We start from the raw sequence: 24,782 nt of genomic DNA, 5'->3' as shown, positions 1-24,782 counted from the left end.
GTTTCGATCGGGCCGTGGGATGCAAAAGGACCGTCAAATTAAACCATTAAGTGAATGCGCCCGATGTGTTCAAATGATGGCCGTTACGCTTAATTTAGAGTTTTAATTTGATGGTTCCGTCACAATATTTGTTTGCTCCGTCTAGAGATTAGAGGACGTATCCAACTTCTCGTCCACGTTCATGGCGTATCGGCGTCTACCTCTGCCGATCGTGCCATCATGTCGACATGTTCATCCCATGGTTCGTCGTCTGCTGTAGGTTTCGGTCGACAAACCAATAACCATCCCTGTTTTAATGCACGACGAACCTTCACGATCAGTGGGGCTGTAAGGATCACCGGGGTGTCCGACCCTAGAGGGGGAGGGGGTGAATAAGGTCGCTAATCGCTTTCTATCCTAGAGCTCAATCTATTTGCATAAAATAAACCTAACACGTCATACATATGCTAGTTAAGAATAAGGTTTATCTATGCTACTCTCTACTTACCACTAAAAGACTTGCAACCTATAGCCAATCCTAATCAAACTAACTAGGAAAGTAAAGGCACGCAAGATAGAGTAAATGCGGAAACGTAATATGGTAAGTAAAGAGGTAAGAGATAGAATATGCAAACTCCCGTGAAGACACCAAGACACACGATTTAACGTGATTCGGTTAGGACACCAAGTCCCTCCCTACGTCCACGGCCACTTGTCCAACACGAACAAGTGTGATGCCAAGTCACTTCGCTTGATCACCGTTTTGCGTTTGCCACCAAGGCTCCCGGCAAGCAAAGGCTACGTGACCCCAAGTCACCAAGACAAGGCCACCGCCACCGTCTCTCTCGAAGCGTCACCAACGGCACCGTTTTCACTATCGGAGCTTCTCACCAAGAGTGGTCTCCTTCCCCGCACAAAGTGTCGTTGCCTCTCCACACCAAGTCGGAGGGTCACACGACGAGTACACAAGATGCTTGCCGCAGCAAGACTTTCTCTCAAGCTAGTTCTCTCAAGAACTAAGCCTAAACAAGCACTAAGCACTCTCACAAGTGTGCTTAAGCCTATATGATGTACAATGAAGCTCTAAGATGGTTAGAGATGATCTTTAACTCTTTTATGCTTCCATAGTCTCCAGCACTCTCAAATAACCCGGCCTTGGGGGTATATATAGCCCACACCTCTAAAACTAGCCGTTGGGAAAGGCTGACGAAATTTCTTAATGCCGGTTAAACCGACGCTCCAGTTTTGTCAACACCGGTTCAACCGGTGAATGCTATTTCCCAGCAACTAGCCGTTACTGCTCCAACGGCTACTTGATCAATTGCACCGACCCTTTTGAATTCTTCGTCGGTTTAACCGGTGCCTCTGGGTCTGTCTTCACTTCAAGTCATTGCACCGACGTGTTGTCTTCAGGCATCGTCGGTTCATCCGACGCAAAACCCTAGCCTCAGCTTCCGGGTTTATTGCACCGACGCCTTTACTCTGCTCCTCGTCGGTTCATCCGGTGTACTCTCCTGATTTTGCCTTCTTTGAGTCCATTGCACCGGTGAGTACAATTTGCCTATCGTCGGTTCAACCGGTGATAGTAAATTGTCTCTGTATTGTTCGTTTTGACTTGACAGTATCGGCGGAACCACCGTAGGGGCGGCCCTTCGGGCCTAGCTACGCCTATCTTCTCTTTGTCATCACTTGAACCTAAAAGCCTGAGAATGGTCATCTTAACAATCATATTAGTCCAAGTGTTGTGTTGTCTATATCAATCACCAAAATATTATATTGAAATATGGCATGAGAGGTCATTTTCGCTACAGGGGCCACAAAGACTGATGAGCAACTTGAGTTTTTGTTTCTTTGGAAAAAAAATCAAAGCAACCTCTTGTAGTAATTATTGCTTGTTAGCTACGGTAACATTTGCTTTGAACAATGTGGCTAATAAAAACGGACCACTTTTGTTTAGATTTTTTAAACTAAATTAGCGTAATGACAGTGTGTTGCTATGGGTAATATAAATTTTACACAGACCTACATAAGATCGCCAATTTTATGCTCTTTCACTCCGCGTGCAAGACGTGATTGTCCGGGTTCCAATTGAGATTCAGATTGATTTGTTCGGGTTTCGATTAGAATTCTGATTGATTTATCTAGGTTCCACCCGCAAAAAAAGATATTTAGGTTCCAATTGGGATTCCGATTGATGGACTGTGAAATCATTGCTTGCTTTAAAAAATAGTAGAGATAGAGATTTTTTAACACCTGTACCGAGTCGAGGACTCAAAACTGGACAATCAGGATACACTAAAAGAAACATCAATATATTTTGATTTTTTATTGAACTGGTCTGCTTTATACAAACATTGTAAAAAGAGATATATGTTGATGTACCGAAGCAAACTTGGCAAATCAATGAGCTAAAAACATGATCATTTGACTGTGTACATGCTGCTTCTCAAACTTGAGTCTCTGGCAGGGAGAAGACACTGAGTGGGTGACGGTGAAGTACGGCTGGACAAGCCCGTCAGTCGACGACTGGATCGCCGTTTTCTCTCCAGCCGATTTCATGTAAGCTTGATCGATCAAAATTGTTCTTCGTCCCATAGGCATTTCAAACTACGTAGAACGGAATTCAGTTGGCAGCTACTCGAGATCAATGGCTGACACCTCATGATCGTCATGGATTCATGGTGTGGCAGCTCGGGCACGTGCCCTAATCCAGCGAGAGACCCACCGCTCCTCTGCACGGCTCCTATCAAGGTTACGTTGCACTTTGCACTCATCAAACTCTAATCTTCGTGTTTTTTCAGTCGCTTAAGTAACCATTGGGAAGTAAATTAAATTTACAGCATCTGAATTTAATTTGTACAGTACTTTTCTCTTTTCCTTACTGAAACTTGTTGCTGCATGGTTGCAGTATCAGTATGCCAGTTACTCGGCGAACTATCTATTGGGGCAAGGGCAGCGTCCGATTCCAGCTCATCAACCAGCGCTACAACTTTTCCTTTGCCCTCTTTACCGGCGGTCTCGAGAACGTATGTGACCTCGAATCCCTACATCCTTGACCATCATGTCATTTCTAAAAAAAAAGATATTTTCAATTATTACTAGTTATTATAGTATTTGTCCACCAGTTTAAGGGTATGTTTGGAGGGGCTAAAATTGAGTGCTAAACTTTAGCACTATTAGTACTCATACCTTTGCTAAAGTTTTTGAGTCCTGGCTAAAGTCTAGATACCGTGGTATTAGCACTCTAGTTTGTATACAGTAGTGCTAAAGATTAGTACTTTCATCTATTAGCATTTGGATCCAAACAGTACCTGGTCGGTGCATGTAGTTCAATGCTAGCTTATACTACGCCATCTCATTTCACCGAGATCCCTGCAGCCGAAGCTGATCGCGGTGTCGGAGCCGATCTCGTTCAAGAACCCCAAGGCGCCCGTGTTCCCGCGCCTCGCGCAGGGCAAGACCCACGACGAGATGGCGGTGACATGGGCCAGCGGCTACGACATCAGCGAGGCGTACCCGTTCGTGGAGTGGGGCGCGGTCGGCAGCGGCGCCGCCGCCCAGCTCGCTGCGCGGTCGCCCGCCGGGACGCTCACCTTCAGCCGCGGCAGCATGTGCGGCGAGCCGGCGTGTACCGTCGGGTGGAGGGAGCCCGGCTTCATCCACACCGCGTTCATGAGGAATCTCTGGCCCAAGGAGTGAGTACACTGCTTGGCACGAGACATGTCCTCTGCAGTGCTTGTAGGATGAGCAGTTAGTTGTTGTCAGATATGATTTGCGGTTCAGACTTCTCGAGACAAGTTGTTGCCAACGTGTCACAATTTGTCCTCCGTCTGTTGGGCATTTGTGTGTGTTTTCAGGTACTACTACAAGATTGGGCACGAGCTGCAGGACGGGTCCGTCGTGTGGGGCAAGCCCTACACGTTCCGTGCTCCGCCGTCGCCGGGGCAGAACTCGCTGCAGCGCGTCATCGTCTTCGGCGACATGGGAAAGGTGACCAAATCTCGGACGATGATGGTTTCTTCAGCTCCGATCCGCTTGCATTGTAACATCAGAGCTGAACATCCGATCCTCTTGGCAGGCGGAGAGGGACGGATCGAACGAGTTCGCGAACTACCGGCCGGGGTCGCTGAACACGACGGACACGCTGGTCAAGGATCTGGACAACTACGACATCGTCTTCCACATCGGCGACCTGCCCTACGCCAACGGCTACGTCTCCCAGTGGGACCAGTTCACCGCACGGGTAGTGTTAGAAGCGACGGCGAACAAAACGATGAAAAATAGAAAGATCAAACCGTAGAAAGACACGAAGGTTTAATGTGGAAAACTCCTCCAATGCGAAGGGTAAAAACCACAGGCGCCAGCCAACAAGAACTTCACTATATCGGGTGTTTGTGTACAACGCCTAGCGGCGGCTTACAAGAGGAATAATAGGATTGATATTCTCCGGTGAAGCCTATGGGTTAGATATATAGGAGAGTCACGTGGTCTCCTCAACTTCTACTAGCAATGTGGGATTAAAAGTTTGCACCACATCGGCCTTAATGGGCCAAGCCCAAATTTCAACAATCTCCCATCAGAATTTGGATCACAATATAACATACTCCACCTTGAGACAAATTCCTTCTTGTAGCATATCAAAATCATCATCTGAACACAACAAAGAACAGAACTTTTGGCGCCAAATAGCCTCTTGAGCTAAACTGTCAAACCAACTAAGCTTGAGCAAAGCTCAAACTTAGCTACAGGAACTGGTTTAGTCATCATATCAGCTGGATTATCAAGAGTACTGATCTTGCATACCTTCAATTTACTTTTTGAAATAACATCGCGAACATAATGGTACTTGACATCAATATGCTTTGTCCTTTCATGAAACATCTGATCTTTAGTGAGGCAAATAGCACTTTGACTGTCACAGAATAGATCAATGCAAGAATCAACTCCACACAGTGCAAACAAACCTTTCAGCCAAACTGACTCCTTGCATGCTTCAGCAATAGCCATATATTCTGCTTATGTGGTAGACATAGCAACAACATGCTGCAAAGTAGCATTCCAACTCACAGTACAACTGCTAATAGTGAACACATAACCTGTGAGTGACCTGCGCATATTCAAATCAGCAGCATAATCTGAATCCACAAAACCAATGAGTCCCTGATCAGTTCTCCCAAACTTCAAAAAAGAATCTGTTGTTCCTCTGAGGTACCTGAAAATCCACTGAACTGCCTTCCAGTGTTCTTTACCAGGATTAGACATGTATCTGCTAACCAAACTCATAGCATATGAAAAATCTGGGTGAGAGCAAACCATGCATACATCAAAGAACCAACAGCACTAGAATATAGGACTTTTGACATGTATTCAACATCCTCCTCAGAACTAGGGCACTGAGCAGCTGACAATTTAAAGTGAGGTGCAATAGGAGTACTAACTGGCTTTGAATCATGCATATTGAAACGCTGAAGAACCTTGTTAATGTAATTATGCTGACTAAGAAATAATAAACCAGATTTTCTGTCTCTAGTAATCTCCATACCTAGAATTTTCTTAGCAACACCAAGATCCTTCATATCAAATTCACTACTCAACAATTTCTTTACTGTAGTGATTTCTTTTCTGCTCTTGGCAGCAATAAGCATGTCATCAACATATAACAGCAAGTATATAGGTGATTCCTCAACAATCTTAATGTAAACTGACGAGGAGACTGTTTCAAACCATACAAGGACTTCTTTAATTTGCAAACATAATTCTCTTTGCTTGGAACTATGAATCCTTCTGGCTAATCCATGTAAATTTCCTCCTCAAACTCTCCATGCAAAAATGCAGTCTTCACATCTAACTGCTCAAGCTCAAGATCATGCATAGCAACAATACTAAAGAAAGTCCGAATTGAGCTATGCTTCACAACTGGAGAGAACACATCATTATAGTCAACACCAGGAATCTGACTGAAACCCTTTGCAACTAACCTTGCCTTAAATCTTGGAGGCTCACTAGAAGACAAACCCTCATTTCTCTTGAAGACCCATTTACAGCGAACAGTCTTCTTTTTCTCAGGCAAGCTTACAATCTCTCATGTGCCATTCTTCTCAAGAGGCCGCATCTCCTCCTGCATAGCTGAGATCCACTTCTCCTTATCAACAGAATCAATGGCTTCAGAATATGTTGCTGGCTCACTAGCATCCTCCACCTGTTCAGCAAAACTCAAAGCATAATAAGTCAGATTACACTCCTCAATTAAACGGTTTGGAGGTCCACAACTCCTCTTTGATCTGCGAAGAGCAATAGGTAAATCTACATCCTCCTCATGCTGCAAATCAGACTGTGAAACTGGAGGTGAGTGCTGAACAGTATCAGGAACACTATATGAAACATCATTACCAACAACTTTATTTTCCTGGTCATCCATAAGCTCCACCTGCACACTAACTTGTGACTGCAATTTCTCAACTAAAGCATCATCTGTGGACAAACTGTCAGTAAACATCACAGATTCATTGAAAACAACACTTCTGCTCATGAAAGTCTTTCTAGTTTCAGGATTCCACAATTTATATCCTTTGACTCCCGACCCATAACCAAGAAACAGACATTTAATAGCTCTAGGCTCTAATTTTCCATTATCAACATGAGCATAAGCAGTGCATCCAAAAACTCTCAAGTGTGAATAATCTGCAGGTGTACCAGACCATACCTCAATAGGAGTCTTCTTGTTGAGTGGAATAGAAGGCGATCTGTTGATCAAATAACATGCTATATTAGCAGCCTCAGCCCAAAAACGCTTGTTCATATGGGGATTGGATAGCATGCAACGAGCCTTCGAGATGATAGTCCTGTTCATACGCTCGGCCCCACCATTTTGCTGAGGAGTGTATGGTATGGTGTGATGCCTAACAATGCCTTCTTTTCTGCAATAATCATCAAAAGCATCCGAACAGAACTCTCCACCATTATCAGTTCGAAGCACCTTAACCTTCTTCTCAGTTTGCCTTTCTATCATAACTTTCCATTCTATAAAAGCAGCAAAAGTATCATCTTTGCTTTTCAGAAAATAAGGCCAGACTCTTCTAGAGTAATCATCAATAATGGTAAGCATATAATGAGCACCACCATATGAAGGCTTACGTGAAGGACCCCACAAATCAGCATGAACATAATCAAGTGTACCTTTTGTGGTATGAACAGAGGTATTGAATTTGACCCTCTTATGCTTACCAAATACACAATGCTCGCAGAACTTCTTGCCACTCAGAATGCAGCCATCCAGCAGGTTTCTCTTCATCAATTCTGTCATACCGAGTTCACTCATGTGTCCAAGACGCATATGCCAAAGGTCAGTCTTACTAGGTTCAGCATTAACAACATTAGCAGCAGAAACAGAACCATGCAAAGTACAACATCTGAGAACATATAAATTTGAAGGATTGAGATCACCCAGCAAACATACAAGAGAACCTTTAGATACCTTCACAACTCCACCTGAACCGGCGTATTTGAGTCCTTCTTTATCAAGTGTGCTCAACGAGATCAGATTTCTTTTCATCCCTGGTATGTGCCTTACATTCTTCAGTATACGAATCATGCCATCATGGGTCTTGATCTGAACAGAGCCAATGCCAATAATCTCACACGGGTTATCATCTCCCATGCGCACAAAATCACCGTTCCGCAAAGACTCATAGAAACTGAACCAATCTCTATTAGTGCAGATATGAAAAGAACATGTAGAATCAAGAATCCACTCATCATGACCAGCAACACAACCAGCAAAGACAACCAAACAATCTGACTCAGAGTTTTCACCAGCAGAAGCAACACTAGCATTACCATCAGATTTATTTTTCTTCTTCTCCTTATTCTGCAATTTCCAGCAATCCTCAATCATATGAGATTTCTTCTTGCAATACTTACAAAATTTCTTCTTGGGACCTTTGGACTGGGAGCGGCCTCTACTGTCATTGCTCTTGCCACGATCGTTGTTATTAGTTGAGGATCTTTGCTCTGATCTGCCTCTGACATGCAAAGCGTCGCCCCTAGAGGACGAGCCATCTATCTGCACTATGCCTTTCATCTTCTCCTTAGACTGGAGTGCCTCACAAACTTCCGCAAGGGTTAGTTCATCACGGCTTAATAGTATGGTGTCACGAAAACTTGCATAAGAACTTGGCAAAGAGCATAATAAAAGAAGACCTAAGTCATCATCTTCATACTTAACCTCCATCGACCCTAGGTCAGCAACGATCTCCTTGAAGACAGATATGTGACCCATCACCGAATCACCCTCCTGCTTCTTAAGCGTGTATAGCTTCAACTTCATATGCAATTTACTGGTAAGATCCTTCGACATGCAGATCGATTCCAGTTTTAGCCACAATTCTGCAGCAATCTTTTCCTGTAGCACTTCTTGTAGAATATCATTAGATAGATGAAGCTGAATAAGAGAAAGAGCCTTACGGTCCTTGCGCTTCTCCTCATCAGTCCACTCATCCTTCTTTTTCTTCCCGAATTTTTCCAGCGCCTCATCAAGATCATTGGTTTGCGCCAGAATAGCTCTCATCTTGACTTGCCACAGCGAGAACCTTGCCTTGTAGTCCAACATCGGTAGATCATACTTCATCGACGCCATCACGGAACCCTAACTTGAAACCACGGCTCTGGTACCACTTGTTAGAAGCGACGGCGAACAAAACGATGAAAAATAGAAAGATCAAACCGTAGAAAGACACGAGGATTTAACATGGAAAACCCCTCCAATGCGAAGGGTAAAAACCATGGGCGCCAGCCAGCAAGAACTTCACTATATCGGGTGTTTGTGTACAACGCCTAGCGGCGGCTTACAAGAGGAATAATAGGATTGATATTCTCCGGTGAAGCCTATGGGTTAGATATATAGGAGAGTCACGCGGTCTCCTCAACTTCTACTAGCAATGTGGGATTAAAAGTTTGCACCACATGGGCCTTAATGGGCCAAGTCCAAATTTCAACAATCTCTCATCAGAATTTGGATCACAATATAACAGGTCGCGCCCATCACCGCCAAGAAGCCCTATATGATCGCAAGGTACAGTCAGATTGTCAGGTCTCAGTCTCACACATTTTTCTTTTCTGAAAATTAAAATTCTGCATCTCAAATCTGTGCGTGCGTGCGTGTCTCGTGCAGCGGCAACCATGAGAGGGACTGGCCCAACACCAGCGGCTTCTTCGACGTCAAGGACTCCGGCGGCGAGTGCGGCGTGCCGGCGGAGACCTACTACTACTACCCGGCGGAGAACCAGGCCAACTTCTGGTACAAGGTGGACTACGGGATGTTCCGGTTCTGCGTCGGCGACTCGGAGCACATGACTGGCGGGAGGGCACGCCGCAGCACGCGTTCATCGAGCGCTGCCTCTCGACGGTGGACCGGAAGCACCAGCCGTGGCTCGTCTTCACGGCGCACCGCGTGCTGGGCTACTCCTCCAATGACTGGTACGCCATGGAGGGCGCCTTCGAGGAGCCCGAGGGCCGCGAGAGCCTGCAGAGGCTCTGGCAGAAGTACCGCGTCGACATCGCCTTCTTCGGCCACGTCCACAACTACGAGAGGACCTGCCCCGTCTACCTGGTAACCAAGGGTCGGATTCTAAAAGAACTGGACTATAATTTTATGCTAAAAATATATAAATAATTCAAGTTGGACCATAAAGAGATCACTGGAGCCTATAAGTTACCACCCTACATGAAACGAATAATTCTTCCGATTTCTTGAAAGCCTAAAGTCTTACACTTCCACTGAAACGAGCAGAGCCGGTGCATGACCAGCGAGAAGAGCCGCTACTCGGGGACGATGAACGGGACCATCTTCGTGGTGGCCAGCGGCGGCGGGAGCCACCTGTCGGACTACACGACGGCGATCCCCAGGTGGAGCATCTTCCACGACCGGGACTTCAGGTTCGTGAAGCTCACGGCGTTCAACCACTCGTCGCTACTGTTTGAGTACAAGAGGAGCAGCGACGGCAAGGTCTACGACTCCTTCACCGTGGACAGGGACTACCGGGACGTGCTCAGCTGCGTGCACGACAGCTGCTTCCCCACGACGCTGGCCACCTGACAACCGTCGCCGTGCTGGGTGCTGCGACTGCGAGAAGTAGGGTGGCGCTGGCGATGTTTCTCTCGGTAACATGGAACTTTGGTTTCTGTATAGCTTCTGTCATCGTCATTGGCAAATGGCAATAAACTTGTCCAGCGACTGAAACGAACCGGGTTGTCGAACGTACAACCCGACTCCCTGTATCGTCGTGATAGTCCCTGAATCAGTAGCTATCACATACAGAACTCATTTCAATTACATATCACAGTCATACTTCGCGATAAAACACAACAAAGGTTTAATTATTACATAATCCAGCGGATTGTGGTACGAAATCATCTGGTACAAGCCCATTGGGCTAAAAGGGAACAACCAGAAAACGGAAGCGGTAGCTAGACTTCTGGGGCATCCTTCATCTTGACGTCTTCTTTCATCCACAGGCAAACTTGAGCGAAGCACGAGTCGTCCTTAGTCCTTCCTTCAAAGTCATCGTCGATCTTCGAGTCGGATCCTGCATCTACCAAACTATCCCCAAGGACGGGATAGGTTCACGTCACCATCCGTATGCAAGCTTTAAATGGATGCATTATGGTATAAGAAATAGTCAACGGATAAGGCTAAGGTTTCCTATGCATAGCATCAACAAAGTATAGCATCTGCTAAGTCACCTGACGCGGGCCATTCCGGCATCCCGGACTCCCGGTCAACTCACACCTCCGAGACTCACCCAAGTCCCTGATAACCAAGTCGGTGCGAGAACTCCCTCTCCTCGCACCTCAGCTGCTATCCAAGCAGGAAAGTAGGCTAGAGGGAGGTAGAAAAGTATCAAGTCACACTAACTAATGGAAGTAACAGAAGAGTAGGAATGTACATGACCGAGTACGCGGCTATACGTATAGTTTTCACCCTGTAGGGGTTGTACACCTGTACCCACTCGAATCGCTACCAGCCGGAGGCCAGCCGACTGACATCGAGACACCGGTCTACTGAGAACAAGAACTAGCAGCCATGGCACCATCCTAGTTTCCCGGGTTTGGGCGCGTTCTCTCGCAAGAGATCGCCCCGGGACTGTGAAGCCATCTAGAATAGGATTCCCATGAATCCCGCGAATCGGGGAACGTCAGGTCCACACCTGCTCCCCCTGCACCGATACTACATCCGCCTACAGGCTTGGCACCACGCTTACTAGCCTCGGACCGGATCCACCCGCATAGTGGATAAGTGGTGTGCACGCTCACAAAGTCCCACTAATCATAGTTACACCAACCGGTTCTTTATATGCCGGGGCGAGCATCTCCGTCCTCATGCGTATTCGCCACAGCGGTCCGCGAATGGCACCCATAACAGGTAAGGCCCACGAAACACCTCCAGAGTCTAATCGTGTCCAACGACACAAACATGCACTCGCAACAGGTGCTCGCAGGGTGTGCCCAACACACACCCCCAGCAAAGTCAACTTGCTTGCCCCCTGCTAAAAGCCCTAATCACCAACTCCTGATATGGTGGATCTCCACTCACGCCAAGACTATCATATCACGAGGAAATCCCACACATACACATGCAAGCATATCAACCATTCAAACATGGTTTATATTAGGAGTTCAAGGAATAAGGGCACACAATTGGCTATGCAGGTTCATCTCATAACAGTAATAAAGCGATAGCAGTTCTAGCAAGCAATGCCTATATAGGTAATCAAATCATAGATGGGCGTGAACCTGAGACTTCTCGTAGTCGTCCTAGGTCTTCGGAGTCATCTCATAGTCCGGTACGTCCTTCTGGGTCCTCTGGGCGTCCGGGGCGTCGATCAGCTCCTCCTCGCTAAGGGCCTATTCGTAATTACGAATTACAAAGGGGGCCAAAGTGCAAAAGTGCACAAAAGTATCCAAATAAGATCCAAATCACACCAAAACCTACTCTAACAGGTAGATCATGATTTTAGAAAAATTATAAAACTGGTTTCATAATTTTTGAAGCTCCGGTTAATTTATTATCAATTTTTGAAGCCTAAATCTATTTCTAAAATTATTAACTGATTTTCAGAAAAAGAAAAACACACAGTCAACGTCCAGGTCAGCGGGTCTACTAGTCTGTGGCCCCACCTGTCAGCCTCACCCTGAGGTTGACATGTGGGACCCGCGGGTTAAAAGGGTAAAAGAAAGGAAAAGGGGACTCGGTTACTGGGCTAAAAGACCATGGGTCGTCTCGGCTTGGCCCAAAAGGGACTCGGCTCGGCTTAAAGGACCGGCTCGGTCTGCCGCTCACGGGCCGGCTTGGCTACTCGGTTTGGCGAGGTGGCGGCGAGGCAAGGCCGGGCCTGGCTCGCGGCGGCGAGGCTAGGCTGTGGCACGGCGCGTGGCGGTGTGGCGAGCTCAGGGGTGAGACCAAGGCGTGGCCTTTCGGCCTCAACGGCGAGCAGAGGGGCTACAAGACGGCGAGCGGCGTGGCAGAGCAGACCGGGACGAGGTCGTGCGTGTGTGTTCGCGGTGGTCTGGGCAGCCAGAACCGCGAAGGTAGCAACGACGGGGCTCGGGCGCTCCGGCGGCGGACAGGAAGGCGGAGCGGGTGCGTGCGGCTGTGAGTGTGCCGAAGGGGGCTGTGTGGGTGTGCGCACAGCAGGTGCTCAACTGTATGCTGCGGCGGACCGACAACGACACGCGCGTGGTGCGGCGTTGGCCGCGGTGGTCGTGCATGGCGAGGCCAGGCAGGGCTGCGACACGCTCAGGCGAGACGAAAGGCGTGGCCTTTCGGCCTCGACGGTGAGTGACAAAGCAAAACGAGACCGCGCGGCGGCAAGGCGGAGCTGGGCCAGGCACGGGTGTGCGCGAGGCAGTGTGTGTGTGTGCGCGCCGAACGCGACACGACATCGCAGCAGTGTGTGCGGGCCAAAAGGGCGTGGCTCAAGCCTGGGCTGTGCGCGCGCGTGCGCCAGGCATAGCCACGGTGTGGCGATGGCGCAGAGGAGACTGTCGCTATGCCTGGCGCACGCGCAGGCATGCCCAAAAGGCGGCATGCAGGGTCAGACGCCCGGCCAGGTCGCGCGCGTGCGTATTCCCAGCACGGCCATGGCGAGACCGTGGCGCAGCGAGGCGGCGGCGACAGCGTTACAGAGGAGGCTACGGGCTACGGCGACGCTCGACGTCGGCTCCTGCAGAAACTTAGGACGGGGACCCTAGGGCACGCTAAGGGATGGCTCATCGGCGATAGAGGCTCGCCGGACAGCAAGGCTGTGACATCCCAGAGTTTTAAAAACTAAGTAAGAAATATTAAATATGATATCATGCATAATCAACCAAGAAAATGGAATCGAATACATTTATGTGTGCATGCATGTGTATGTGTATAGATGCATACGTCAGAAACCATAAATAATTTTTAAAATAATGTAAGTATACATATGAAAACGAATAGGCGTCTCTCTAAAATTATGTTAAATCAAAGTTTTGTTGAAGTCAAAGAGAGAAAATAAAAGTTTGAACATAAAATGACAGGTCCTTTGAACCGTAGTGTTCAAAGATTTAAATTATTTGTCAAATTTCAAACTAATCTGCTTTGAAAATAATTTCTAAAATATAGCTCAAATGAATTTTTGTCCAAAACCAAAGTTGTAGGTTTTCAAAAGACGAACAACTTTTGTGTTCAAAGTTTTTCGAGTTGCTACACAAAAATGGGAAAAAAAAGTTGATTTCCGAAGCGTATACGATATTTTCAAATGTTCTCAAGTTTCAAATTTTATCTTTCAAACGAAACTTCAAATGAATTTTTGCCTAAAACGAAAGTTGTAGATCTCGAAATTTTAAGCAAGTTTGGTATTCAAAAATTTTTCATTTGACCTTTAGATTAGGGAGAAAAATTGAGTTTATAAACTGGAGTTTTGAAACTTTGTTTTATTTACGTTTTTGCCCTCAGTCCATCTCCCTGCTCTGTTTTCCGTCGTGACGGCGTCGCCGTCTCGCCGTCGGCCACGCGCCGCTCCCTCGCCGCGCCCCAGCCCTCCCCGTCCTTGGGTTCTCCCGAAGCCTCTCGGCCCCTCCACGCGGCGCCACCTCCCTGCACGCACGCCGAGGACGGCCGCTCGACGCGCCACGGCGACGACACGCCGAGTCGTGCCGTGCGCCACTTCTCCATCTCCCCTGCGCTCTCGGCCCTCTTCTCTCCCTTGAGCTCGCGCAGCACGCGTTCCCGCCCTCCCTCTCCACCCTTCCTCTCTGGCTCAAGCAAACCGAGCCGAGTTCGCCCAGAACCACGACCATGGCCGCCGCCATTGCTGCCACGGAGCTTGGGCTCACCGCGGAGACCCCACCTCCGGCCATCCACGCGCCCGAGCTGACCCCGGGAACGGAACCCTCTTATTCCCGTGAAGCTTTCGAGCCCATCCATCACCGCCCCCTCGCGCCGGAACGCCGCCGTCGGTGAGCAGGGCCGCCGCCGCCCATAGGCCACCGTCGAGCTCCCGCCTCCGCTTTCCCTTGGCTCCAACCGACCGTGGGAACGGCTTCACCTCACCCCAACGAAGCTCACCGGCCCGCTTGCCTCCGTCCAGGCCTACCGGAGCGCCGCCGCCGCGGTCCAGACCCGCCGCTGCCTCTGCTCCTCCGCAGGCACGCCGACACAGGCCGCCCCAACCCCAATCCCGGGTACCCAGAGGTGCGGCTCAGTCCCCTCTACCTTTTCCCCAACCTAGCCCCCACCGCCGGTGCCTCTCCTCGCCGGAAAACGCCGCGCAAACTCTCCTCTGTTCTCCAATGTCCGCCAGGGACCTCTAGTTAGAAGAAACAGAAGTTCAGGGGCCTCTGCGCAAAAAGAGATCATTTTTCCTTTTTCTTTTCCAAAGCAGTGAACTTTGAAAATTCGTAGAAAATCGTACAAAAATCAGAAAAAATCAAGCTAAAATGTTTTGGAATCCTTAGATAAAAACCTACAACTTTTGTTACATAAACTTTTGCATTTGACCAGTAGTTTTATCTCTATATTAAATATTAGTTTTATCCACATTTGTATGTATCTCAAGTTCTACCCATGATATTTAGCTGATTTTTGGAAAGTGTGCTACAACATAGATGAATAGATTACTGTAAAAATTTGAGAACATTTTGACAACTCTAGCTATAGGTTTCATTAGATCTTGGTTTATGCCTATGTTAAATAGATTTAAATCCACAAGATTATATACTAGTTTTCTTGAGCTGAAATTTTTATGACAGTATTATCTTTGTTTCTAGATGCTATAGAAACATTTTGGGAATTTTTAGTAATGTATAACTAGTCCTTTTGATTTATTCATGAATAAAATTTGTAAATCAAAAACCCTAGTTTCCTTCATTATAAAAATCTCATATTTTTACTAGAGCTTGGTTTTCAGTACATGAACATGTCTGTAAAATTTTAGCCACTGAAACTTAGTAGTTTACTCTATAGATTTTTAGTTAGATAAATGCCTAGGAAAGGAATCTAAATGGCTATGCTTGCTGTATAGCTCATTAAATTATGAAAATTTTACCACAAGCTCACCTTAAGGAATCTAACCTACTGGTAAAATTTAATTACCAGAACTTGCATTATTTACCCTAGATAATTGTTTTTATACGCTAGTAGTAATAGATTCATGAGTTTTTATGATTTATTTGTTACATCAAATGACCTGAAAATTTTACTGGACACTAGTGACCTAGTAAAGCCTCTATCATAACAATATCAGTACCATTCTATGCTTTTAACTTTATTTATAGTTTTCCCTTGTTTTCCATGTGTTAATATGATGGAGAAACACTTTTTCTGCATTTTTCTGTAATTATATAAAAGGAAAGCAACACACCCAGCTCTTTTATGAGTTAGTATAGATAAAATTACTACTCTATAAATGACTGCCCAGGAAATATTAATTGACAAGTTTCCCATACCAACTCACTTTGTGTTGGACTACAACTTTATCGTGAAGGAAAAATAATGACATGTATATTGTTGATCAACTCGGGACTTTGCATTCATACATATGCATTATTGCATTTCATTTAGGTACGATAGATGAATCACATGAAGGATGCGGCGTTGGAGTCAAGCCAGAAGACGATGAATGGTGGACACATCCAGAAGATGGACGGATGGATCTCGATGTGCATGACTGAAGAAAGATGTTCGCCGAGCAGTTGTTCTCTAACTAACACTGACCTAGTGTTATTCCCAGGCAAGCCCCGGAGCATGTCCTTCTATTTTAAATTATGCAACTTATTATTGTTCCTATCTACTTGTGCATTTAAGTTACAGGATTTGACTGAAACCTTAGTTGCATGATCCTAGGTACCGATGCTTGAACACTAGTATGTATAGGTCGCTAGTTAGCTATGCTAATGGTTCGGTAGAAGTCGAGTGATTTCCGGTCACTCGCGAGAAATTATAGGAATTGGTTGTTTACTACTTGCTACCACTATAAGGTCTACGGGCGGGGTCGTGATACTCTAGATGCCCCGTCTGTTTAGTGAAAAGTGATAAGGCCGCAGTGTGTGGTAGTGGTGGTTAAGCATTTGAACGTACTAATCACATGCCGAGAATATGGTAATCGGTAAGCTTAAGTACTGGATTGAACCGCAGCCGGAATATACTCCCCACCGTCTTGAACTCGTTCACATCTGGCTAATGGCGAGTACAGAGTCGTCGTACTGCTGTACTTGAGGGCGGTGTGCCTGTTCCGTGAAGTGGGAATTGAAGGGAACTATTGCGTGGGTGACTCTGTTCCCATGCGTGTGTTTAGGTCCGCCTGGCCAGGTTAACAAATTCGATTCGAATCGTCCGCTTCTCACGGTTTGGGACTGCTTAACCCTTTTGCCACATAGAGTAAGAAGTGAAAGATGATGATGATAAATATGGTTGATTGGGTGATAAAAGATAATTGTTTTCACCATGTATGCTATTGGATAGATGCTCATCTAGAATGGTTAATTGAACTAGAACCTGCAAGCTAAAACCTGCAATTAAGGATCTACTCTTACTGCTTTTCGGCAAACCAAACTCCTCAAGCTAAAAGCCTTGCATGTCTAGATAAAGGGCTAAGTATACCCTTAGTCGGGTAAGCCTTGCTGAGTATTAGTATACTCAGCCTTGCTTGTGGCTTTGTTTTTCAGGTGGTACATTTGAGGTTGTGGCTGACGTCATGTACGGGCTTCATCGTGACGTCTAGTTTCGACGCTAGACTATCGTTCGTTTTTCGTCAAACTTGAACTCTGTTGTCTTTTATAAATTCAAACTTGGTTTGTAATATTAATTCAATTTCATACGCTGTGTTGTAAAATTTGTGGAATGTTGCATTCTCTGGACTGCTTTGTCGATCCTGTTCAAGTGGTTTAATCGGGATTTTACCCGACAGCACTGCCGGATTACTCCGTTTTAAGTGCGTGTTAACCCTGATTGTCGTTTTGATGATGGTTAGCGCACTTAAGCCGGATTAATTTAGGCGGGGCTGCCACAAAGGCAAAGGAAAAAGGGGCGGCCTTTCGACTGAACGCGCATGGATTACGCCAGGTATGGCCGCGGCGAGGCCATGGCGCGGCGGCGGCCAAAGGGGAAAGACAGGGGTGCGGCATATGGCTGGCTCACCAGCGGGCTCATGGAGGTCAAGCGTGACGCGGTGGCGAGGCGAAGCAGGGTAGACGCGAGGCTGTGCCGTGCCGGGCAGGTGCGTCGCGGTCGTCGTTCGGGGCGCCGGCCTGGTGGAGCTCCCCGTGGCGGCATGGCGTCGCGGTTCACCTCCTTGACTCCGTGGCTCTCCGCTTCTCCTTGGCTTCCTCCTTCCCCTCTTGGCGTGGCGTCGATCGACGAGCGGCAGTGGCGCTCCTGGCTCCTCTCCTCTCCTCTGCTTCCACTCCTCCTCCTCGGTCTTCTCGATTTGGTGGCGGCGGGATCAGGCGGCTCGGCGTCGGGGTTCACTGCGCGGAGCGCGGGGAAAAAGGAGCGCGGGCGGTCAAGGCGCGTGGCCGGGTGGTCTCCGTGCCTTGTCGCGGAGCGGAGGCGGTCGCGCGGGAGCAGGTGGAGCGCGCGGGGCGAGCGGCGGCGTCCGCGAAAAGCAGAGAGGCGTCGGGAGGATGGAGAAAAAGGTACAGGGGCGCGCTGACGTGTGGGCCCGGGGTGTCAGCGACACAAGGCGGAGGGAAGGCGGCGTGCGGCGTGTGCTGCGTGAGGCTGGGCCGTATCGGGCCGGCGGTGGCGTTCTTAGCGGGCCGGCGTTCTGGGCTGTGCGGGTTGAGCAGGCCGGCTGGTGAGGAAGGGGTGGTTGGGTAGGTTAGGTGATTTAGGCCCAAGGTTAGTTAGGGGTTTGAGTTAGCTTTTGCAAATAATTTGAATGGCTTAATTCAAATTATTTGCCACCCAACTTCAAACAAAATCCAATCAAACCAATTTGAAACAAGGTAGATCCAAATAAACTCCAACTCCAAATATAGCACACTAGCATTTATATCCTTATATTTGTTTTGCTTTTAATTTGAATTCGAGATGGAAGAAGAGATCAACCTTACATTATTTCTACCTAGTTACACATGCACACAATTTTTTTTTGAAATTTCACATTTTTGCACTATATAACATTCCGTAAAAATACGAGATGTTACAGATTGGTCAGTGATCTTTATTTTTTACTGTCAGAGATGTGGCCTAATGTTTTCATTAGGAAGTGAAAATTAAAAAAAAAAACATTCACACCTTGGCTCAACAGAGCAGGAGACTAGACTTTTTTTTTTTTGAAGAGCACTGATGATCTAAGTTTACCCCCATCGGATTAAGGATCTGTGGCCTTGATTTAAAGTTTGCATAGTTGCACAGGACCCATGGTTTGCACAGGATCCGTCGCCTTCTTTTTTTTGTTCTACATGTGATCGATGCAAGGTGCTTCCTAGGTGACACCTTTGGCATTGACAAATTACGTCCTCTACTGCGTTTGTTCTATAAATACGAGCCCATCCGCATCCATTGCTCTGCACAAGGTAGAAGAGAAGAGGGCTCAAGTAGAACTGTAGAAGTAGTAGTTGCAACAGAGGTTCACCTGCGGCCGCAGAGGGGAGGAGGAGGACGACGAGAAGCGAGCGAGCGAGAATGTACAACGCGCCTCCGCCGCAGGACATGTCCTACTAGGACCACTGCCAGAAGCGCCACGAGGAGAAGGGCTGCCTCTACGCCTGGTGAGCTAGACGACACCCTTCTCCTTTCGCTGCTGTTAGTTCAGTCGTGCAGTCAGTTTGGCTACCGGGTTTCAGAGCTAGGGAGCTGCAGGGGTTCTGATCGAGAGCCAGTAGTTCAGCACATGTTCATCAGAATTCTGAATCCAGCAAAGCGTCCGCGGCCTGAAGAAACGGTGACGCGAACGACTTGTTGAATCCGACAACAACAAGCTTGCCAGTCAATCGCGCGGCCGCGGCTTGCACGAAGTGCGATCGATAGCAGGCAGGTTAGGCACCGCGCCGCCGGAGACGCTCTGGCTGCGCCGCCGCCGTCTGCGGCCTGGACGGCGGGACCTCCTCCGTGGGCGGAGAGGAAGCACCGATCTTGGTTCCTCGACAGACAGCGACGCTGTGTTCTCCGTGGCGGTGTGGCTCTTCCTGCCGTGCCGCGCTCTCAAGATCCACCGCACGCCGCCAAGCCGCGCACGCTTGGCACGGCCGTCCAGCCGCCACGCCCTCAGCGAACCTAGTCCGCCACCCACCCAGCGGCCCAAGGCGTCCACAGTACACGCCCAGAGCTGCCGTCCGTCGAACTGCGCGCGCCGCCGCGGCGGCGTCCACGCCGTTGATACGATGACGGCATCATGTCCGTGGCAAGCTGGAACACGTCGCGAACAATTCTGGGCCCGGGAAACAGGGCGGCGGAGACCTGGACGCCGGGGCGGCGCGGCCGTGTCGCCAATGGCGCCTGCTGGGTCGGACCGCAGGGTGGACGGTATTTCGTCTACCGTCCCCTCCAGACCGTTGGATCGGAAGTGTGCGGTTGGGATCGCCGCAGATAGGGAGCGAGGCCCGCACGCACGCCGTCCGCGCGACGTGCTGCCTGCCGTCGTCCCCTTCGACGAAGCGCTGCCACTGCCAGGCCAGCGGCATCTGCGAGCATCACGCCGGCACCGGCACCTGCGCGGCGGCACCGGTGACTCCGTTCGCTTCCACGCCGTGGGCAGGCCGGTGGCGCCGGGCGCGGCCATCCCCTCGCGAGGGCGCCGCCGGACAGTAGCTTCCTCCCGTGCCTCGTCTTGAACGCGCGCCTCCACACGGCGCTCGAATGACGTCGAGAAAGCACGCCGTGGTGATGCGGCGGCGGTGCACCTCATCATAGTGACTAGCAACTTAGATCATAGCTTAGACTTGAGAAAGTGAAAAATACAACAGCCTGACTTGAGAAAGTGCAATTTACTTTTTTTTTGCGAACGTGCCTGTATTATTTCATTGAGGAAAGACAAAAGTGCAATTTACAGGATGTACGGACTTGACTAAAACGCAATTTCTACATCAATAAGTAGGCCAAACACTCACACATCAGCAAATTGGCCTGAGGAATGTTAATCACTGAGCAATTCGCCATTGACAAAACTTGGAGGAGCATCTTCGAGAGTACTGGAAGAAGACATGGGGTGGAAGACAGCACCTGACTAATTCAGCATTTCGTCGAGCCTCCTGCATTCAGCATTCATCCAATGATCTGATGGATGTTCGTATGCGCAACAATCATTTCTCATTTCACAGATCCCTCCTTGTCGATGCTGCTCACTCTCTCGGCCTGAAGAGGAAAAGAGCACGGACGCAGCACCGAGCTAGCTTGCTTGTTCCTTCCTCGAACGGTGCCGTGTGCCATGCCGCCGCCCTCTCTTTGAGGCCCCACGCCGCCACTTCTGCAGCGCACCCCCGCCGCCCGGCCGTCGAATGCGCGCCCACCAGCACACACGCCCAGCGGCCACCAGAGGAGCCGCCCGTAGATCAAGCGGCGTGCGCCGCCGGCGACCACCGCGGCGATGCGATGGAGGTAATCGGCGACGGAACCTTCTACCTGGAAAGCTAGAGCACGTCGCCGACTAGGAAACCGGGCGGTGGAGACCTGAACGGCGCCGCGGGGTGGGCAGGGCGGGACCCCGGGGTGGACGGTACTCAGTCTAGCGTCCGGGGGTGGACGGTAAATGAAATACCGTCCACCCCTGGGCCGCTCCCGGTCGTTGGATCGGGTTTGTACGATCGTGATCAGCACAGATGCTAGCGCCGCCCCGTCCCCTTTCCTCTCGCGACGCCCTGCCCGCCGTTCCGGCCGTTTGACCAAACGCCGAGCTCTGATATATACTATATCGATCCATGGACAGTTGCAGACTCCAAATCGATCTCCTGCTCTTGCATCGCCAGTGCCCGTCCAGTCCATCTGGGCCCAACAGCTCCAGCGCTGCACGGAGCTCGCGAGCCCGCGACGGCGTCCACCCATGGCAATTGATGGCCGCACCATCTCCCTGGAAAACTGGAACACCTCGCCATCTATTCTGGCCACGGGAGTCGAGCGGTGGAGCCCTGGACGGCGCGGCACGGCGACCGTGCTGCCCATGGCGCCGGCCGGGTCGGACACCAAGCGAGGACGGCACTTCGTCTACCGTCCGGGGGTGGACGGTAAATGAAATACCGTCCACCCCTGGACCTATCCCGAGCGCTGGATCGGGCATGTGCGGCCGAGATCGGCCGGGGCGGATGGGGAGCCAAACAGGCCCTCGCCGGTTTCCTCGCGCTCGCACGCACGCAGCACGCAGTAGCGGGACGTGCTGCCTGCCGTCGTCCCCTTCGACGAAACCCTGCGCGTAGCTCGCCACAGCCGGCGCCCGTGTGGGCGTTGAATCGCTGCACGAGCTTCAGCGATGAGGGAAGGCGCGGCGTGGCAGCGAAGGCGGCTGCCAGCGGCAGCCGCGAGCAGCACGCCGGCGCCGGCACTTGCGATCAGGCGGCGGCGCTCGATCATCCACGTGTTTCGTGCCACCGCTGAAGAACACGCCGATCCGGGCGATTAGCTCCATCAGCACGCGCCGCCGCACCTCGCCATCGTGCGCCCACGCGCCGGCTTCAAAGTTCCAACAGCGCCGCTGCCGCGACGGTGTGCGGCCACCGGGCATTATTTTTAGTTGAATGCCCTTTGAACTCAATGGAAGTCGCAACATGGTAATAACCTTGGACTTTTGCCATCAGCTTCTGGCAAGCAAGCTACCAACCTAACACAGCGGTGCAAGGCGTCCACCAGTGCACGCCCAGAGCAGCCGTCGTCCGTCCAACTGCACGCGCCGCCGCGACGGCGTCCACGCCGTCGATACGACGAAGACAGCCGACGACGGCACCATGTCCCCGGAAACCTGGAACACGTCGAGAACAATTATAGGCCCGGGAAACGGGGCGGCGGGGACCCGGACGGCGGGGCGGGGCGGCCGTGCTGCCATGGCGCCGGCCGGGTCGGTTCCCAGAGAGGACGGTACTTCGACTACCGTCCAGGGGTGGACGGTAAATGAAATACCATCCACCCCTGGGCCCGCTCTCGACCGTTGGATCAAGTATGTGCGGCTGAGATCGGCGCGGATAGGGAGCGAGGCCCTCTCCGCTCTGACCGACGCCGTCCGTTTGGACGTTCCTCGCTGCAGCCGGCGTCGATCGATTCGCTGCTCCCGGCTGCCGCGACGAGGGACGCCGACGCGGCGTGGCGGCGGAGGCTGCTGCTGCCAGCATCCGCGAACAGCGCGCCGGCAATGGCACCTGCTGCACGATCGACGCCGGAGACGTCGTTCGCTTCCACGCCGCGTGCAGGCCGGCGGCGCCAGGCGCGGCCGTCACCTCGCGCGCGCCGCTGAGCAGAAGCTTCTTCCTCCCATGCCTCGTTTTGAACCTAGCGCCTCTCCACTCGCCGCACCAATGGCGTCGTGGAAGCGCACCGGGGCGATCCGGCATTCCGGCGGCGGCGCTCACGGCTCATCCATGTTTTCGGTGAACACGTCGGCCCGGGCGATTGGCTCTATCATCAGCCCGCGCTCCATGCACCTCCCTGTCCGCGCGCCGGCGCGATGGCTTCCACCGGGCACTCTTTCTGGAATGCTCTTCGATCCATTCGATCAATGGAAGACACACTTGGAGTAACCTTGGCATTTTGCCATCAGTTTCGAGCAAGCCAGCTGCCAGCTGCCAGCTGCCAGCTGCCAGCTGCCAACCTAACACATTACACATACACATTGGCAGGTTCCATTCCATGACACAAATTAAAATCTTGCAGTTTTTTTAGAAAAAAATCTTGCAGTTTTTTTAGGGCAATTAAAATCTTGCAGTTGCTGCAGGGGCGTTTGTGTGCATCCTTTGTCACGACAGGATACTTGGAATCTGATATAGATGGCATGGCCTGCCCAGGGCAGTATCCGATAAATCCTTTCGCTCCCACCTACCGCAGGCATATCTTCGCCAGCTAGCCCACTCAATGACCCAAACCTCATCCTGCCATCCCCTGATATAGAATCCACACTCAATCTCCACAGTCTCCCATAATCTTGACAAGGACATAGCAGTGATATCATGACTTGATGAGCGTACAAGGTTAGGTGTAAAACAGAATGCGAACTGAAAGCTGGAGACTGCATACGACCTGATCAGGAAGATCTTCAGCCCAAAGAAATACCACACTGAGGATTCAATGATACTGAACCCACCTCACCTTCACAAAAGGGCCGTCTTTTGACAGAAACAGAGTAAATTAATGACATCATAAGATGATAATACAGGGTCAGATGGCCAATGGGCCGGCCCTGCCCGGCACGGCCCTGTGGTGCTCGGGCCGTCACGGGCCGCCGTGCCCCACGAGCCTTGCTGCTGCAGGCTTCGTGCCTGGCCTTCGGACCGGGCATGACCCGTTGGGCCATTTTCGTGCCGGGCCGGCCCGTGAGGCCCATGAGCACCACCCATCCCGTCCAGGCACGGTGGCACGGCGCACCCTTGCGCGGCCACCTCCCCACGGTCTACCAGAATACCACCACCTGGAGCCGCTCCATCGCCGTGCGCGCCACCGGCGGCCTCGCCTGCCGCCGCGTCCACGAGGTCGTCCTCATCCAGCCGCATCGGGAGCAGCCCCCACACGACACTGCTTTGGAAGATGCCGTCGAGCTCGGCATCGCCGTTGCCGAAGTCGAACGGCGGCTCGTGGGAGAAAATCGAGTGGTCGTCCCTGCTGTCGATCCTCTCCATCGCGCCCAGCAACTCCCGCTCGTCGAGGAATCCGAACATGGCGGCGTCGACATCGGCTCCGGCTCCTAGTCACCGCCTCCGGCCCTCTACTAGCAGAAGCAGCATCTCCAGTTCTCCATCCTTGTCGCCGACGCCCCCCGATCTCCCTGTCGAGGAAGAGCTCGGCGCCGAAGTCCGCCATGGGAAGCGGCGGCGGCGGGGTGGGGTGGGCGCGCAGGGGAGGTGGGTGGGGAGAGGAGGGAAGGGGAGGGGAATTGATTGGGATGGTGGATGGTGGACTGGCTGTGCAGCCCTAGCCTTGGGAGCGGGCCGTGCTCGTGCCGGCCCACGTGCCTGGGGTGTGGCCCAGGCACGGCCTGCTCTCCCAGGCCGTGCCAGCTCGGGCCCGTAGGTCACCAGGGCGGGCCATGCTTGGACCGGGCCAAAAAAATGGGCCTCGGGCCGGGCTAACAGGCTCGGGCTCGGGCTGCATGACCATATATAGGTCACATTAGGTGAAGATGTGAGCTGGAAAACCTGGACAT

At 50.7% G+C, this 24,782-nt stretch overlaps 1 long non-coding RNA gene and 2 pseudogenes across 1 annotated transcript; 2 read left to right on the top strand and 1 right to left on the bottom strand.

Moving 5' to 3' along the window:
- Nucleotides 1-1,959: 1,959 nt before the first annotated feature.
- LOC120653725 lies at nucleotides 1,960-3,896 on the top strand (annotated as a pseudogene).
- On the top strand, nucleotides 3,669-10,205 carry LOC120657045 (annotated as a pseudogene).
- An 84-nt stretch (nucleotides 10,206-10,289) lies between these two features.
- On the bottom strand, nucleotides 10,290-12,058 carry LOC120657047. The gene is made up of 2 exons (XR_005668070.1): nucleotides 11,770-12,058; nucleotides 10,290-10,576 (listed from the first exon to the last, which is right to left on the bottom strand). It is a non-coding gene; the product is annotated as an uncharacterized LOC120657047 (long non-coding RNA).
- Nucleotides 12,059-24,782: the final 12,724 nt, after the last annotated feature.

Source organism: Panicum virgatum, chromosome 1N, assembly GCF_016808335.1.
Source record: "Panicum virgatum strain AP13 chromosome 1N, P.virgatum_v5, whole genome shotgun sequence".
In the NCBI taxonomy this organism is placed as follows: Eukaryota; Viridiplantae; Streptophyta; class Magnoliopsida; order Poales; family Poaceae; genus Panicum; species Panicum virgatum.
This window is presented reverse-complemented; position numbering and strand designations above follow the sequence as displayed.